The following is a 7,211-nucleotide window of genomic DNA, read 5'->3' on the forward strand; positions in this document are numbered from 1 at the left end:
TTCTTCTTTTTTCATTAATCTTTAATATTTTCCATGTTTTCTCCATATATCTATCTTTATATATATATATATATATATATGTAATAACAGGGCTACAACCCTGTTATCAGTGTTGTCTTTAGCTTGAAATAATGCAGTCGTAAGCCATCAGACGTTCTAAAGAGGTTTATTTAAATGTAGGCTGGTATTGATAACAGTTCACCTCCACACTCCCTACGGGAGGGTGAGGGACAAGACTTCTGACAATTCCGGAACAGCTTATCAGGATCACATCATGATGAAATGAACACGCAAAAACTTGTGTTCTTACGTTTTATACCAACACAGATTTGTGGTAAAAAGGCACACTTCGTACATTCCTTGTAACCTTACGCATTAAGGAAAATCATTTACTGCTTCCTTATATGGAAGAGAAAGGGGGAACGATTCTAAAAATAACTCTTCCTTTGAAATATAAATCTATTTATATTTCAATGGTATGTTTTCGCCTTGAATTCCCAAAATAGAATCTCTCTACGCTTATTCTTTAACAAAGACATTTAATGAAAACGAAAGAGTTTTAATTCTTTTATTAATACAAAAGTATTTAATTTTTGTATTACATCCCCCCTCCCCCAAAAACATTTTTTGGTAAGCCAAAATAAAAAAAATTTAGAATACTTTAAATTTAAAATTTTTAGGTTGGTACGACTGTTCCTTTTTCCCTACTACAAACAACATTTTTTAAATTATGTGAACAAGAAAAAAACAATTATTTACAATGACAAAAATAACAACATGTTAATGCACTTCATCTGTTTAGACAACTAAACAGAAAGAAAAATGAAACATTTTTATAAACTATTCTACTAAAATTTTAAAAAACTTTTCTCACAAAAATATACAAAACTTTTATGCAAACGAACTAGACAACAAGTGTCATTTAATCAGAATTTAAGATTCTGTGTGGTTAAATGATTATTTACTTGATGAAATATAACTATTCTACTAAAATTTCTAAAAAAAATTTTTCATACAAAAATATACAAAATTTTTATGGAAACGAACTGGACAACAAGTGTCATTTATTCAGAATTTAAGATTCTGTGTGGTTAAAAATATTTCCTACGCTTTGATACGTGTACTTTTTCAAAATTTTGTTTACTTAAATTTCTGTTTATTTATTTTGTTTTTGTAATCAGTTTCTTGGTCATTCTTTCTTTTTCCTATTTTTCCTTTTATTTTTTTTTGTTACCCTTTACATATTTTTTCGTCGATATTAGCCTAATAATGAACGCATCCATTACCTAGATCTATCTTCGAATCAATTGAACTTTTTGGACATTCTTTCTTTCTATTTTTTCGATGTTTTCTTTTACTGAAACATCCTTAACATTCATTTTTTCGATGCTTATTTTTTTTTTGAAACATCATTAACTTTTCTTTTTTCGATGTTTACTTTTTTTGAAACATCATTTCATCATATTTAACCTTAACAATTTGAGAATTCTGCTGTTTAATGTGCAAAGATAAGTTGTCACTTTTAGAATTAGCAGAGATGATCAGTCTCTTACCAAATAGAGTAACAACTGGCCAGACACAATCAATAAACAAACAAAAATCCCTGCAAGTCTACAACCCTACTAAAGCATATGGTAAATCAGTATCAAGTATGAAAAACTTAACTGATTAAACAATCTCGCCTATCGTAATAAGGGAAACTCACAAATTTTGCTAAGTGTTAACTGTCCTTTTGTTTGGGTAACCTTAAGTTTTCACATTTTTTAAATAGGAATATTTAGTTTTGACCAAGTCCGAAAAAGTAAAATAATTACTAATTTCTTTAAGTTTATTTGAAAACTCTTCATCGTTAGGTTCAAAAGAAAGTTCTGAACAATTTAATTTTTTATGTGGTTAGATCTAGAAAAATCATTTGGAAACAAAAGTTTAAAAACTTAATTTAGTTTGCCGTCACTAGTTTAATTGACGTTTGAACCACATTTTTTTTTCTTCAAAAACATTTTAAATGCACTATAAAACAGTTTTATATCATAATTTTAAAAAGAAACAATATAAACACTACAAATGCAATCTAATCATTAATAATATACTATTGAACTATTCGTAATAAGAAGTTTAGAGCAAGGCTCAAATCTGACTTTAATAAAATATGAACAACCTACTCTCCAACTTCGACCTTCATCAATTTCGTTGAAGAGAAAAAAAAAAAAACATTTTAATGGCATTTTTATCTTCACCCAAAACACTATAGTAAAACAAAAATATAATTCTACTAATCAATTATTCATGGAAACTGTAACACATAAAACAATAAATTTGAAAATAATTTCTCGAAACATTTCTTATGATAATCAATTCACTGAAAATAAAAATTTCAAGAAAAAAAACTTCAACAGTAAATACGATTAATGCATTAAAAATAAATTTTTTGCAAACAATTTTATCCACGGTTTGCTAAAAATTTCTTTGTTAATTTATACAATTTTCCATGTGCAAATCCATTTCGGGCAAATCCGTGGTTAAAATTATCTGCAAAAATTTTTTCTTTGTTAATTTTTCTATGTGCTACTCCATATCGTGCAAATCCGCGGCTAAAATTATTTGCAAAGCAGGCAATTTATGTTTCTCTTTTCTATTTTATATTTTTTCTTAAATAAACATCTATCTTCTAAAACTATCTATGATCAATTTTTAAAATTATCCAGTATAATATTACCTTGCGCACATCCATTTCGGGCCCATCCTTGGTAACTAACAAATCAAAACTCANTGCACACCATATTTTATTCATTATTGCCTGAAAATAAAACACAAACAAAGTTTTACTTTAGCAGAGTAAAAGGTAAATCACAAATATCGAAATCGGAAGGACGAAAAAAAAGTTCCTCGCAGAAATTTTAATTTAATTTTCATCACGCTTTAGAATCTATATTGTACGAAATAAAAATGTTAAATATTACCTTCCACGTACGTGATCTTTGCGCAAAATTGAACTATGAATCATATAAAATAGCGTTTAAATTGAAGATTTAAAATGATATATGAGTAATACACTAGGCTGAATATTTCTTTGGAATGTAAAGTGTAACTGAATTCGTTGTAACCAAAATGTTAGTTTAAATTCAAAAAAAGTGTTTTAAAAATAGTAGATTAAGTAAAAAATAACATACAGAGTGAAATTGAAAAGCTGCATGTATCAATGAAAATATTTTGCTGCATTATTATTATTGATAAATATTTATAGATGAAGATGTTAAATTGTTTGAGGCATTTGATTTCAATATCTTTTCTTAGAAATTTTAAACTTAGACAATTTTTTGTGAGAAGCATATATACATATATATATATATATATATATAATTCATATGTAGTACGATTCAACAGTCATGTTCTTATGTGCATAAATTAAGGATAGTTCAAAATTACACAGAAATCGAACTCTAAATTAAAAATTTCACCTGTAGAATTATCACAAATGTAATATGCAAATTACAGTAAGGAACCAGATGACGCCGATATTAAATAACAATGACGAAAGTGTGAAAGAAGGGTATGTAAGGAATGGTGGCGAAGAATACGAAGTTATAATACGAAGGATGTATGTGGATGACTTTTTTACTTGGTAGAATTATCTATCTACTGAAATGGGTGGGAATACTCAAGTGGAAATATCAGAGAAACTAGGAAATACCCAATGTGTCATCTCTAGGCTCTGGCAACGATTCGAAGATGATGGTAATGTCAGTAGACGTTACATTCTTGAGATGAATTAAGGTTATATCCGAGTTACAACCCTGAACGAAGACAGGTATTTTGCAGTATAACTACCAAAAAAAGCAGACGGAGCGTAGAATCCTACCTGATTCGTCAGCTATCTGCAACCATGGGTACCACAGTTTTAAGGCAAATCGTAAATAGACGTTTGGGAAGTATTGAGCTATATGTTCGCAGGCTTGTCAGATGTGTTCCAATCACTGCAACTAACTGTTTCCAGCTATTAGCCTGAATCAGAGAATATGCAATGTGGTCATAGTCACAGTGATGTTTCCTGACGAGTCCATGCTCAGCTTGCAGTCTGATTCAAGTCGAACTTTCATATGGAGAACGAAAGGTACCCGTTACTACCAAGACAACATAATTGTTAAGTTATACTTGTCTCCAGAAAAGTTCTACTTGTTCAAATCGGAACCATGACAGGATGTTTCTGTTTGTTTAGAGGTGCCATGGGTATAAAATTCACGTTTACGGAGGACAACGCCAGTCCTCACTGAGCAAACATCCTAAACTAATGCCTTCAATCTGAGAATATCACCCGTATCGTAACCTGACTTGAATCCGATAGAGCATGCGTGGGACATACTTGGTCAATGAGTAGCAGCCCGTCAACCACCTCCTACCTGTGTACCGGAACTTCGGAGAGAATTGCTTGCTGAGTAGATAAATTTTCCTCAAGATCACCTCGATAATTCAGCTCCTCAACATCAAGAATACTCGGCATGCCTAGGCATTGTAAGGACAGTATTTCATTGCATGGGTGACATACAATATTTTAACCATCATACCAACCATGTAATATTAATATTTATTTTTTGTAAAGGTGATATATTTTATTTTTTATAATTTTTCTAGGGTGCACAAAAATTATAGTTTTTATAAGTGGTATCAGACATATAACACCTCTTTTGTTATTCATCTTTAGCCTAATAAATGGGCCGTATGAATAAGTCACGTTTGTTTCGTTTCTGATTATTATTTGCTAGACCTGGCATTATCCTTAATCTATGGACACTATAGTGTCAATTAATTAATAAATGCGCACCTGAGTGAATGGCTTTGTAGACAACAATTTGAAATCGGTTTTGAAGATAAATCACCGTGTTGGTGTGGGACTTTCATTAAGCATTTTTTTTAAAAATCATTAGTCATTTACTAGTTAGTCATTATTACAAAGTTTATATGGGTGATTCTCACGAAATATGACAATTCACAGTCCTTTACTCCAAGATCTAATACTATACTACTAAAAAAATAAAAATTAATAAATAGCATTGCTGATAGCATTTCAAAATGACTTTGCACTAGCATTGACTAATTTTGTATAGTTAAAAAATTTAATTCAATTTTAAAATGTCATGTTTCTGGTATGTCACAAACAATATTTCCAATAATAACTAGCTTTAAAACTTCGCATAAATTTTTCAATATCTAATTTATTTTTTATCTCAACCATTGTAAGCATTTCTAGAATATACGCAGAGGGTATTATTTACTAAAACTTCGTCTATAATAATTTTTTCTGTCAGTAATTAGTTTGTCACATGAAAATCTGTCATTTTCCTGGCTACTTTTATTTAGTGATTTATAACCAAAATGGATAGAGCCAACAATCAATATCTTATGTTAATAGATTGATTAGATACCATCCTATATGAACACGTCTTGTTGCATGAATAAAGAACCAACTTTCTGGTTCAAAATCTATTTCAAAAATTTTTTCAAGGTGAGTAGGTTTTTATGTTGTCATTTTCCTGTCTCCTTGAAATCATTCATAACATAAACTACTTAGATTTATCTGAGTTATTTCAAGAAATCCTGTTGTTTTCTGCGGAATGAAAACGTCTTATGACAAAATGTTAAATTAAAGTAAAGTTAATTGCTATAAAATTGCAAATTCGTCATTATCTTGGCTGTCATTTTCCTGGCTTATGAATGTCAGGATATTGACGTGTTATCAGAAAACTTTTTAAACTGTATACTGTAAAGAGGGATAGCAAATATTAACCTAATACCACGTTTATGTATGATTGTAATATGCTTGAATGTAATCCAAGTTATTTATTTATTTAATGATTGATTATTATTCACAATTTTATTCTGTACGTATCAGGAACAAAAATTTTTTTGATTCTACAGTGGATAAAAATAATTAATTTAAGCAATTAAGCATCTAACATAAAGGCTTAAGTTGAGTTACTTACTATTAACTTAAAATGACTGTTTTTTTAAACTTCTAAGCTAATAAGTCATTTTCCTGGCATTCAAGATTTGGCGAATTTCTATTTTTTTTTCTCGAGCAAATGTCAATAAACTGCACTGCTGTCTGTAAGATATTAATAAATGTAACTAAAGAAGTATACGAAAAAAGTTTAGATCATTTTGAAGACTTTAATTTTGAAGAAATTGTTTGGTCCGAATTGTCATGTTTCCAAAGAATCCCCTATATAAGAAAAATTTATTCATTATCAATGGTCATCAAATCAAGTAGTCATCATTAGAACCCTCACAAAATGTTGAGTGAATTATTGAATGGAATTAAAATAAATAACGTATTTAGCTTACTTAGCGTCGTAATCATCCATAACACTAAAGACAAATTCATTAACATCTTGTTGTTCTGTTATCCGATTTCAGTTCACAATCCCATTTTACTCTCATTCCAAAGTTTTACTTAAATTCCTCAACGAGATAAATTAATCAATCGAAGAGTGACATGTGGACATAAAAACCGTTTCTTCTTAGCTGATAAAACGACACTCAACAACTGATAAGAAGAATAAGAAAAAAATTCACTCCTTTCTTAAGAAAGGCATGATAAGAAATAAACGTTTCGATTTTGGTATTAATGTACACAATACCAACATGATAAATGAAGGTATATCTTTAGCAACCTCTCGAATTATATTTTCTGAATATGAATTTGAAGGTTTTGAAATGTTTGTCTTTCGATTTACATTTACTAAGAATTATATAAAACTTAAATTTGCTATCGAATAAATGCAGGTCAATAAGGTCAATTTTAATGAACTGATTTTCAGTTCAATTATAATTTTTTTTTTCTGACTCGGTAAAAATAAAATTTTGTTCATTATATGATAATAATTTTTTTTAAATTATTCATTTATTTTTCAGATACGCCTCGGATAACATCGTCTAATCATAAAGTATTTGAAATATTCACTACTTCTCAACCTTCAGTTACCGAAAATTACAAAAAAGATAAATTTGATACCGATCAACGAGCACTTTTTTTACCGTATTATTTTTTAGATCCATTATAACTTAATGTTTTCAGCTATGGTAAAAATAAAATTTTGTTCATTATATGATAATAATATTTTATCAAAGCCTCTTTCATAATATTGTTTAAGCAACATGCCTTTGAAATGTTTATTACCTTTAAACCTACATTTACTAACAAATTATATATATAT

The 7,211-nt window shown here is 29.1% G+C and overlaps 1 long non-coding RNA gene across 1 annotated transcript in view; it reads right to left on the reverse strand.

Annotated features, from left to right (window-relative positions):
* LOC122270238 (uncharacterized) overlaps nt 1-6,531 on the reverse strand; it is a 15,714-nt gene extending 9,183 nt beyond the window's left edge. Inside the window, exon 1 of the long non-coding RNA XR_011637211.1 lies at nt 6,340-6,531. This is a non-coding gene — a long non-coding RNA (uncharacterized lncRNA). The remainder of the gene's footprint in view (nt 1-6,339) is intronic.
* Nucleotides 6,532-7,211: the final 680 nt, after the last annotated feature.

This window comes from Parasteatoda tepidariorum, chromosome 7, assembly GCF_043381705.1.
Source record: "Parasteatoda tepidariorum isolate YZ-2023 chromosome 7, CAS_Ptep_4.0, whole genome shotgun sequence".
Lineage (NCBI taxonomy): Eukaryota > Metazoa > Arthropoda > Arachnida > Araneae > Theridiidae > Parasteatoda > Parasteatoda tepidariorum.